Source organism: Leuciscus leuciscus, assembly GCF_965113295.1.
Source record: "Leuciscus leuciscus genome assembly, chromosome: 11".
NCBI classification, from domain to species: domain Eukaryota; kingdom Metazoa; phylum Chordata; class Actinopteri; order Cypriniformes; family Leuciscidae; genus Leuciscus; species Leuciscus leuciscus.
In genome coordinates this window covers 6519948-6532359 of record NC_138735.1, presented here as the reverse complement: position 1 = coordinate 6532359, position 12412 = coordinate 6519948, and positions in this window count along the sequence as shown.

Sequence of the window (12412 nt, the reverse complement as noted above, 5' to 3'; positions counted from 1 at the left end):
AGGTTTATTTTCAGGGGAGGAGCAAAAAATGAAATGGGCTGTTTCAAGCTGTTGGTGATAAGAGAGTTTTGTCTAACAGTGATGCTAAAATGAGTTCTGAAACCTGACAAAGCCACACTGTGTGCTGGAGATTTGTTTACAGCAACGTATCTGCAGACATTTCATGTAGCTAGTATCTAAATAAATATGAGCTTGTAAAAGTTGCATGCGTAATAATATAAAATGCTTTTAAAAATATTTTTAAGATTGATTAGGACATGTCACACCACAGGACATGTCAGCTCCCCATAAATATGCCATGTCAGCTACCCACTTACATCTAAAATATACATCTGTGATAGTGGTGTTACATCATTTCAGTGGTGTAAACATCTCAACATAACCACTTAGATAGTTTCATAATTATTATTAATATTCTAGCATGTTTTTGTTTGTCAGAATGATGATGTAAATCCACAGAGACCATCCATTTTAGCCAATTACAGTTAAAAACATGCAAAGCACTGACACTGACAGAAGGATGTAAATAGCAGCAGTCAAATCATTATAATGTTATGTTTTGTTCAGTTTATTTATTTTCCAGGAAACATCCTTAATTCATTTTTCAAAGACACTTCTTAATAGAGTTTTTTTCTCCTTCTTTTTTTTTATGAAGATCTAGCTTGTTTATCTTATATAATAGCGTTCCATCTCCATCAGGAAGTGATTTATTTCTGTGTTTATCATGAACACTGATTTTCAAAATAACAGCTCTAAGAAACCCTGCAACGGGCACTCTAGAACTTTGCTGACGGATGGTTGGGGGTTGGGCGTGGGGGGAGGGGGTTACAATTAATGTCCGCAGTGAATAAATTGTTGTGTTTGGAGCACAAAATGCCCCACAATACCCAGGAGCAGGCAACAGTTAGGCGTGACAAATTTGGAGCTAATCAGTTTGCTTATTCCTGGTGCTCATAATGAGACCCATCGGTCATGGGAATTTAAACAGTCCTCTTGTCTAGATCTTGCTTGGCTTGACTGAGTTGTGGTTGAGAAATGTGTAGTTGACTTTGATTAGCATGGAAGGTGGAGTTTAGCATACTAATGCCGAAGAGGGGCACTGCGACAAGCACCCAGACTGTCCTATGGGCTTAAATGGGCAGCCAGAGAAGAATGGAAGCAAAAAACTGATTACAATGTTCTGTCAGGGGGGCTCGAGGTGGAAGAAAATTGCTACATCTATTATGTGGCAATAAGAAAAACTAGGAGAGCCAAATGTTTAATTGCCAAGCAACTTTGTGAGACTGGGCTGTAAAAGTAATAGCTAGAAAAATGCTTTTCCTTATAGGGGCAGAAATGGAGTTCAATCAAATGAGTTAAGCCTTGCTCCAGCTTCTCTTAGAGGTTTTAATCTTCATGTTTTGACTGTGGCAAGTTGTTTAAATCATGCTTTGTATGATGCATGATTAGTTTAATAAATGTTAATATGACCTGTGATCATTTTTTACAGTTATTTTAGTTTTAGTCACAGGTTTTGTCTTTAGACTTGGTTTAGTCAATATTCCATCATGTCATTCATTTATTCAGTCCATTTTAGATTGAAGCTACATTAGGGGGACATATATTTTTAAATAAATTATTATCTGATTAAATAATCTAATCAGAATTATGTTTTTCTGGCGAAAAAACAATTGTATGAACGAACAAACAACCTCAGAGTGACAGCAATAAATTAGGCAGTAAAAAATGTCTGAGAGTAAGTCATTTTATCTTCTGAATAGAGATGTGCTTAATGTCTGCTGAAATAGATTGTTGATTGAGGTTTTACTGAAAGTTTTTTTTTCAAGGAATTTTTATTTTATTTTTCCAAGGCTCTAGTACACAAGAACGAGCCTATGATTCAATCTGGAAATAAAGCAAAATACCTGAGCAAAATGAGAAATAGTCCTTAGATGCCATGTCTTTAATTTATAGCAAAACATCATTAATTAGATCTCAAACAGATTCATTAAAAGTATTTACTATGGTAGTTAAAGGAGAACTCCGGTGAATTTTTAAGTTAATCTTGATCGTTACACCTTTGTGAGTACTGTCTATAGAAAAAAAAAAACGAACCGGATTGGTGCTTGCAACGCGGAGCTGTTACAGTTAATGCCCAGAGCTCCCACTCAGCTAAAATGGCAGTTATGGGGGCATAAACCTAAAGAGTGTCTTTGTGCCTCTTAACAGACACAAAATGCAATTAAAATGTCTGTCCAACATGATCAGGGCCCTTACATGACAACAAGATGCGTTTAGCAACTTAGCCATTGTTTAAACTCACCTAAATAGTGTTTTAGACAGCTAGCTGTAGTCTCGCGCTGAAGTCCCGTGGGAACTCAGTTGTAGCCGGAAAAAGGTAAATAGTACGTGCGCGTGATTTTTTTTCCCCAAACCACTTCAGCGGAAATCCCGCCCTGCAGCTGATTCTAAGGTTTTCATTGAGGTTTCCGCTGAAGTGGTTTGGGGGGAAAAATCGCGCACATAGTGCAGGTGGGAGGGGCGTCGTGTTCCGGCTACAACTGAGTTCCCACGGGACTTCAGCGCGAGACTACAGCTAGCCGTCTAAAACACTATTTAGGTGAGTTTAAACAATGGCTAAGTTGCTAAACGCATCTTGTCATGTAAGGGCCCTGTTCATGTTGGACAGACTTTTAATTGCATTTTGTGTCTGTTAAGAGGCACAAAGACACTCTTTAGGTTTATGCCCCCATAACTGCCGTTTTAGCTGAATGGGAGCTCTGGGCATTAACTGTAACAGCTCCGCGTTGCAAGCACCAATCCGGTTCGTTTTTTTTTTTTTCTATAGACAGTACTCACAAAGGTAAAACGATCAAGATTAACTTAAAAATTCACCGGAGTTCTCCTTTAAGCAGCGAGTTATGTCGTTGGACGGAAAACGCAGCCCAGGGCGTTTACACGACACCGTTTTCAACTAAAAACGGAAAACTTTTTATGCGCCTTGGCTGTGCATTTACACGACAACAGCATTTTGGGGGCCTGAAAACACTTTTGAAAACGGGTTTCAAAGTGTACGTTTTTGAAAATGATAACGTTATCGTCTCTATGTAAACTAGAAAATTTAATTCGTAAAAAATGGTGATGTCATGCACATGCGTATTACGTGTTCAGTCCATAGGCGCGTAGAGTTTCTTTACAAAGTGACATCGCCAACTACTGGTCTGGCAGCAGAATACAGCACTTTTTAATCAGATCCGTGTGAACAGGGATTGTTTTGACAACATAGTTGACTGTATGCAATAAATACAAAGGAAAAACATTTCTGTTGTCAGTACATCGTTGTCATGTAAAAGTACCTTAAATGTGTCAGATAAGAGAGACATGCATAATGTGCAGAGCAGTGGGTCCTCAGGACCAGGATTGAAAACCGCTGGTCTAAACTATGCAAGGGTCTTAAATTGCTTGAATCGCTCATTCACACAACCGCCAATGAACTCACTCGTTGGAATGAATTGGACTGTCCAACACTAAATATAAGAATAAAGGGTATTTAAAGAGAGAATGTTTGGTTCTTCTTAATCTGTAAAGCTGTGTGTGCATATGCCATGTTAGGGTACTTTTTATATTTCCTTTTTTTATTTTTTTTTATTATGCTGGACTAACTTTGAATATTTTTTTATTTATTTTTTTAAACAGTGCAGTGTTACTTTTTTTCTTCTCATATTTTCTTCAACAGTACACTTTAAAATATGTTGGGCATTTTTACAAAAAAATTAGGTTACAATTTATTTTGATAGTCCACTTACTAAATAATACGTAACTTTGCAACTACATGTTGTCTAACTCTCAGAGTATTAGAAGACTGTTAGTTTAGTTAGGGTTAATAGAATATGTTGGCATGTAGGCCCTGTTTACACCTGGCTTTAGGAAGCGTGGGAAGAGCGTTAGTCAGATGGGATTTAAACTTTGCTTTTATTTAAAGTTTATTTTGAAGAAGAAAAACTTGCCAAGCACAATGTTCTCTTACCATTCCTGATTTCTAACACGCACTCGCAGGGTTCTGCATGGTCTGCAAAGATGATGCTCTCCGTATGTTTTTACGTTGTTTCCGGTCCTGTTCATATGTCAATTTCCATGCAAGCCTATTTTGTCTATTAGATTGAAAGATCAAAAACACATTACCCTTCCATAGATTCTCTCCTTGAAGAAATCAGCACAGAATTGGTTGAAAGTGAATAAAAGAGACGGATTAAAATACCAGGTGTAAACGGGAATGTGTCTCTCTCGTCTGCTTGTGATCTGCTTGACCAAAACACATCTTACTGTAAATGTGCTGTAGAAATACTTTTTTGATTGATTGATTGATTGATACAATTAGCAATCAGAGCTTTAGCATAAAAGGGCAACAGGTGAGCTCTTCAATGGTGCAATGGATGGCAATATTTTTTTTTTTTTTTACTGTAACTGTATACAGTCAATTCTTCTGTTGTTTTGTATGTAGACAACTGTATGTGCAACTTTGTGTTGGTTGGGATGTTATTTTTTACCATGTATTTGTGTGTTCTGAGTATAAAAACAATATTCTCAAATATTTTTACAACACACTTATGTATGTACTGTCTGTAGTAAGTGAACAAAAAACTGAACAAAAAAAGACCTAAGTCATTATGATGAATGGAGAAGAAGTGTTTTCCATTCATCATAGTGTTTTACATTGAGCACATCAGTGTTCAACTGGTTCTTATAAATGTCTATTCATATGATGGTTTGTGTGTGTCATTTGAAAACAAAATACCATTTTGAGAAGAAATAACATTGTTTTGAATGTAAAGTTTCATTTTGCAGGAGAATTGAGGGGTTTTGCCCATTGTGTGTGTTTTTGGGGATTTGTGTGTAGAGTTCTGAGAATATGAGGCATGCTTTCAGAAAATGTGTGTAAACAATCGAGAAAAACTGTAGTTTCTATACCTTTTTTTTTCTCATTACTGTAATTCCGTAAATTACTACAGACTATTGAAGCAACTGCTAATTTTCATTTACCTTAAATAATTGTTATGTTCTAAAAATTTAAATAAATCATGTGAAAGAATGTCACTCTTTTCTTTGAAGAAAATATTACTTTGTATGAAGTCACTGAAATTGTTCAAACTGTAAAGATGAAAAGTTTGTATTTTCTGTATTGGTGTTTGATGCTAGTGTTTTTCCTCTCAGTGTGTTCTGAGTGACATTGTGTGTTATCTCAGTGAGGGTTGTGTATAGTGTTTGGCTGCACTGAGCCTGTTTTGAGCCATGTGTTAAGAGTTGTGTTGCTTGGAGTGAGTTTTGCAGGTGATGTGAACTGTTTAGCTCAGGTGACTGTTGGTAGTGCAGACTGTAGTTAGAGTTTTGCACATGTAGCTCCAGTTGTGCCCACTGTCATTTAGCAATCGAAAAAAACTGTAAAAACAACACGAGTTGACCAAAGTGCTTTACAGAGTCCACATTACAGTAGCAGTACAGTAATTACAGTAATTACAGTACATTACAGTAATTGTAAAACTGTGTGACGGGTGTTTGCCCATGTGATGAGTCAGTGTGCATATTTGAATGGCAGTGTGTTCCTTGTGAAAACAAGAGATTTTCTGCTTGAAAATTGTGCCAAAAGCAGAGAATTGTGTGTAGTGTTTTGAAAAAGGTGTGTTTTAGAACTGCAATTTGAGTGTAAAGCAGGAATTGTGCTTGTAGTTTAGCAGAATTGGTTCAGGGGGTTGGTGAATGAGTTACATGTTGTGGTCATTGTGTCTCAAGTACCAGAATTTGTGTGTAAACAATTGAGAAAAACTGTAAAAGGACATACTGTAATTCGAACAAATAATTGAGGGGCTAATCCTGCCTCTCATAGCATCAGGCCACAATCAGCAGTGTTTGAAAGGCACAAGGCTGAAGTCTATTCTGTTTTGAATGTGTGGTTCACAGTTTTGACAGCAGTGTGTTAGCATTTGAACAAAGTTCTGTAAATCCACAGTGTTGTGCAGGTTGTGGTTAAAGTCATGGTATAAGTGTGTAGAGTTTTGAAAACTGTGTTCAAGCAATGAAAAACAAACTAGAGTTTGGGCCACATGAACTGCTGCTGTGCAGACTGTAGTTAGAGTTTTGCACATGTGACTCCAGTTGTGCCCACTGTCGTTTAGCAATCGGAAAAAACTGTAATACCAGGTGTAAACAGGGCCTTAGTGTCATAATTAGAATAGTTTTATTTGTGGTTTGAGGACTTTTTTGTTTTAGTGCCAGAATTCCTTCTTTTCTTTTTTTTACAGCCATATTAAATATCCAGTCGTTCATCGCAAGATCAGCTGGAGAAAAGAAAAGCATCCTCGTGGGAAATGTTTTGTTTATCCCTGCTGACTGAACACCAATCAATACGCTGCTCAGAACCTATTAGCCTCTCTGAACTGCTTAACACAAACTGACCCCTATTACCCAGTGCAGTCAATGATGTCTGTCACTATAATACTCTTAATGCTATTTTCCATTAGAGTTATCAGGAGCATCAACCTGTTGCTGTTGCTTAGAGTAGTTGCTTAATGTATTCAATCTGCAGAAAGCTAGAACAGCCAAGGCTACACTCCCCTTGTTTCATTTGTAGTAAATCGTGACCCAATTGCATCTTGCAGCTACAGAGTTTTTAGTTCATTAACTGCAGATTTAAAGAGCTCCGATTAGATCACCATGTCCAGTAAAGAGATGAGGATGCATGAGTCTTATAGCTGGAGTTGTTGGATCTGTTTAAGTCTTGTGCTGTGAAAGGGAAATTCAAAGTGATTGTTGACTGATTTATTGGTAGTGGTATAAGGTATTTACATTATCCTTCACCTCACTATCTTTTAGCAGGCTCTGGCAAACAGGTGGTAACTTATAGAGGGATAACACATATAATGAAAGTAACAATTATCAAATGTAATGTACCATGCAGGGACTTCTGGAAATGTAATTTTACTGTTTTTCATCATAATTTGGTGGCGCAATGGATAAGACACATGCCTTTGGTGTGAGAGACCCGGGTTCGAATCCACTGTAAGACACCGATGTGTCCCTGAGCAAGACACTTAACCCCTAGTTGCTCCAGAGGCGTGCGACCTCTGACATATATAGCAATTGTAAGTCGCTTTGGATAAAAGCGTCAGCTAAATGAATAAATGTAAATGTAAATAATTTACTTGCAAAAAAACATAAATCTGACTATTTTACAGTAAAATTAAATAACGTGATTTAAACCTTACAGTTAACCAATTAACATGTTTTTACTGTAGCATTTTTTGCTACAGTAGGCTTTACTTCACCAAGGGTTGTCATTATTTGCAGTGAATCGGGTGGGTGTGATACTGATTTGCGTGGTGTCTCTTGTTGCTGTCATACCAGCCCGTTCTTCAAAAAGGAAGCCTCAGCCTCCCTGCAGTTATTATTGTTAATTTGTTTTGTTGTTGTTTCCTTTGACCATTGGCAATGGTGCCGATTACTGGTCTTAAATGACTATTGCCCAACCATTGTAACTTTAATAAAAGCAACAATTTTATACGGAAACTCGCGCCTCTTGCCGTTTCTAAGTGGAACGTTCTTGTGTTCCTGTTAATCCGGGGTGGTGTAGTCGCTACGAAAGTGCGCCATGTTTTTCTACATTTGCAACTACATGTCAACTTGTTCTTCTAACACTAAGCTAACAGTCTACTGATACTCTAATGAGAGATAGTTGGCATGTAGTTGCTGTCACGTGCAGGCGAGGCGAAGGCAAGGAAGAGCTGAGTAGGATAAATAACAGCCTTTGTAACTTTATTAACAAAAACAAAAGCAATCCAGCATGAAACCAGTCCACAGAAGAAAACCAACACAACAGCTTTACCAAAGCAAAGATAACCCTGAACAATGAGGAGAACTAAACTGAGGGCTTAAATACAGAGGAGAAAACAAAGTGAAACAAGAAGCAGGTGCACAAAGCAATCAGTAACCATGACAACAAATAATGAATGAAAACTCAGGCAAACAGGGAAAACTACGCGTCTACAGACTGAACACGTAATATGTATGCACATGACATCACTGTTTTCCAAATTCGCATTTTTGTAGTTTACACAGAGACGATAAAGGTATAGTTTCCAAAATGTTCGCACTTTTAGGCCCCCAAAACGCTGTTGTCGTGTAAATGAACGGCCAAAACGCATACAATGTTTTCCGTTTTAAGTTAAAAATGGTGTCATGTAACCCTATAACAATGATACTAAGTAACTTTGCAACTGTCTAAATGTCTAAAGTGGACTATCAAAATAAAGTGTAACTAAAGTAATAAATGGTAAAAAGGTTAAAAAAAAATTTGTTTATAAATAACACAAATTAATTAATATTCATAAAATATAACTTTTTTTCGGAAGTTGCACCACATTACATTTTACAACATGAACTAACCTTGTCTTGTCATAAAAAGGTCAAATTTATCTTTTCTTCTAAGAGATTTATTGACCTTGACACACAAGGTGTGTGTGTTCCGATTGACAGGGTCCCTATGCAGTGTTTACTGCTCCCTACTCCCTGAGCACGAGATACATTATTTATCTACGAGATATTTAATTTATGTTTTATTTACATGTATATTTAATTTACTATTGCAGCTATTAATTGACCGTTAACAGATTTTAAGCTATGCAGTTACTGTCATGTCATATGAAAATTGTTTTTGATTTGGTTTACTATGTATTAATTCATGATCATAATAAATGCATTATAGCGGTCTCTTGTGCACTTTCTGTCCCACGCGCAGCCACATAGTAAACACTCCTGAGGTAAATAAAGTAAAGTAAATAATGACAGAGCATCAGCTGCTTCTCAGCACTTTTACTTTGTCATACCCATTCATACAACAGAATATGCAAATGATTGCCATAACCATTCAAATATTTTCGCTCTCCACTTCCTGTGAAGTGATGTATCTATGTTCCCTTATTTCCAATGCCATTCACAGTGCCCTTTAAACAGAACATGTTCGCTCCATTTTGAATGGAATAACCTGTAAAGTCCACTTTGAAGTCCACTTACAGGTGAATGGAACGCATACTATTTGCAAGCCCAGGAAATGTAGTAAAGACATCATTAAATAAATACATGTGGTTTAAAATCAATTTTATGAAGTGATGTGAGTGCTTTGTTCGCAAAAAAAAAAAAGTTATATATATATATATATATATATATATAGGAATTAGATTTAAATTACTCGTAATTAAACAACGTCTGCTCTTGTGTCGACACAACATGCATGCGTCGTGGTGCTCTCCTGAACATGCGTGAGTCTGCCAGAGATGGTCTAATTATTGGGAGACATGAGGGTCCGTGGCGGTATTTAGATAATAAAAAGCAAAACACACCTGATGGCACACAGTGTTTTGTTCTTCATTTTCTGCAAGTGGAGTTTAAAACCTTGCTGTATATTTGTAGAGTTAATTAAGAGATGATACACCACCATCTTGCTCCGACAAAAGTGACTTGAACGACCCTGAAGTCATAAACACGACTTCCCACCTTATAAATACGAACTTCCCAGGAGAACTTGATCACACCAGTGTGCTTTTTGTCAGCTAGTCTTATGAAAATTAGCAAAGCAAATACTGACAGCTGCCTCAAGTCCTGCTTTAGTCTCCAGGTCAGAGAGAATAAATGGTCTACCGTCCCAGAGGAGCTGAAGCAATAGAGCCATATGTAGAGCTACCAGGACCCCTGCACATTACAGATGCTGTAGATATATATATATATCTTTTTTTTTTTTTTTCTCTTTTGAAAGAATAGCATTTATCTTCAGTTACTGAGCCTCCTGATTGAGCAAGTTAGTTCTCTTTGTGAAGATGTCAAAGGCTGCAGTCGGGATGTCCACTTCCAGTGGAATGCCACAGCAGGCCCGTGTGATTCCTAAGGTGCTGAATGTTGGGGATATGTCAGCCTCACATGAACACTCATTCTTCAAGAATGCCGAGCCTGGGAGATTAGATCCTCCGTGTGCCAGATGTTACGATGTAATAATCTAATTTCTCCTCAGTCAGCATCTGGCATTGTTGCTGGTGATTTAGCTTGATGATTATTCGTGTTATTATTGTTATTTTCCTGGAGCATGCCATTTTACACAAAGGGTACATTTGTTATGTAGTTTGTTTGGGAACGTTTAGTTACTGCCACAAAGGGCTTTCATTTACAAAAAGTTAATGCAAGACTTGACTTGAATAAATAAATGCATTAAGTATTATTTAAATGCTTTAAAATGTGTCTATTTAATATGCACGTATGATTGTCATGATGGTTTCCCAAAATGTGCATGTTTAATATTTAGCATTTCCTCTACAGACACCTCTGAGTTGATTCCATATTTACATTAGACAAGCAGGCTCCTTCTGTGCTATTGTAATTAGCCCCTTTGAGGATTCGTCATAACCTGTTACAGAAAACACCTGATTTCGCTCTAGGCATGACATAAATACGATGGCTAAATCTCTGACAGCAATTACAGTAAAAATGTCATGATTGTTGCATTTGGATTTGCATATACTCTTAGGAGGAATGCTTGGATTTCTGAAAATGAATTGAACTATTGTGATAGTGCATTGTTTGATAAGACGTCCTCTGAGCTTCTATTGATACATCATTTAAGGCTTTGTGGTATGTTTACATTATATATATATATATATATCCTTTTTTTTTTTTCTAAGAAACTGCTGACAATATGTTCTGCAATTCCCTGGACTAAATTACTCTCAGATGTACCTCCTTGATGCAACCGCATGAAATATCCCACTGCACAAGGCTAATGAATAAATGAAAGATCACACTGTATATGGATTATGTGAGGCAGAGGAATGCAAACTTTGGCTTGCTTAGAGACCCTAAAAAATACAACTGAAATTAAACTAAACAACTTCATGAACCAAGGTAGGAAAAACAAACCTTGAAATTGCCTTGGAATGCATAAATATTTTATTTTATACAGATCATAGTCTTAAGGCCTATTAACACCAAGGACGATATAGTTATAGAAATCTTCTAAATATAAAAGAATGACAGAGTTCACACCACAACTAGCTATAACAATAACGGCACAGAGAAACAATATAGTTGGAATCACTTTCAGAATTTTTTTTTTATTTACATTTTTTTTATCTATGACAAAATCAATGACAGCCAATCAGAATCCATCCTGCTTTAAAAGCGCTTAAAGGGTTATTTCACCCAAAAATGAAAATTCTGTCAGTAATTACTCACCCTCATGTTGTTCCAACCCCTTAAGACTTCCGTTCATCTTCGGAACACAAATTAAGATATTTTTGATGAAATCTGAAAGCTGGATCACTTCTTCGGCTTCTAGGTAATCGATATCTGCCATCCCAGAAAAGTTATTAAAGACATTGTTCAAATAGTCCAAGTGACTACAGTGGCTCAACCTTAAGTTTATCAAGAAACGAGAATACTTTTTGTGCGAAAAAAAAAAAAAGACTTTATTCAGCTCTTCATTTTCTTCAGTGTGGGCCTCTGATGTGAGTTCACGAGAGCGTCACGACACATGCGTGAGAACTGAGAAGATGACGCAGATGGGTCTCGATGTAGTGTTTAAAATGGTTCTAAACTGTGCATTCCCTGGATGTCCGAATCGCGAGAAACCAACGAAAAAACGTAAAAGTGCCTTACCAATGCCACAAAATGAATGGCTTACCTTTCACACTTTCCCATCAAATTATCGTGAGTGTCATCTTCTCAGTTCTCGCGCATGCGTCCCTGCGCACTCCTGAACTCACGTCAGAGGCCCACACAGAAGAAAATGAATAGTTGAATAAAGTCGTTATTTTTGTTTTTTGCACACAAAAAGTATTCTCATCGCTTGATAAACTTAAGGTTGAGCCACTGTAGTCACTTGGACTATTTTAACGATGTCTTTACTAACTTTTCTGGGATGGCAGAATGAAATTCCCTAGAAGCCTATGAAGGAGTGAGCCAGCTCTCAGATTTGATCAAAAATATCTGAATTTGTGTTCCGAAGATGAACGAAAGTCTTACGGGGTTGGAACAACATGAGGGTGGGTAATTACTCATTTTGGGGTGAACTAACCCTTTAAGCATTTGAAGTGCTGATGCTGATGTAGTTATCTTTATTGTTATTGGTCTGAATGGGAAGTAAGGCTTTGTACAAAAAGAATGTAAATGTTCAAGTGTTCAAAATAATGTTATAAGTGACTTTGTGAGCATTGTGAGCTAAGTTGATCGTAGGGAACATTGGTGCCGATGGATCTACGATCTACTTAGGCTCATGATGCTTTTGAGAAATGCAGCCCAATCAGTTTTTGCTATCATGTTCACATTGGTCGCAATAATAATGACACAATCTTGCTTAGGTTCACCTTCAATGACTTTAGCTATGGATGTTTTGCCATTG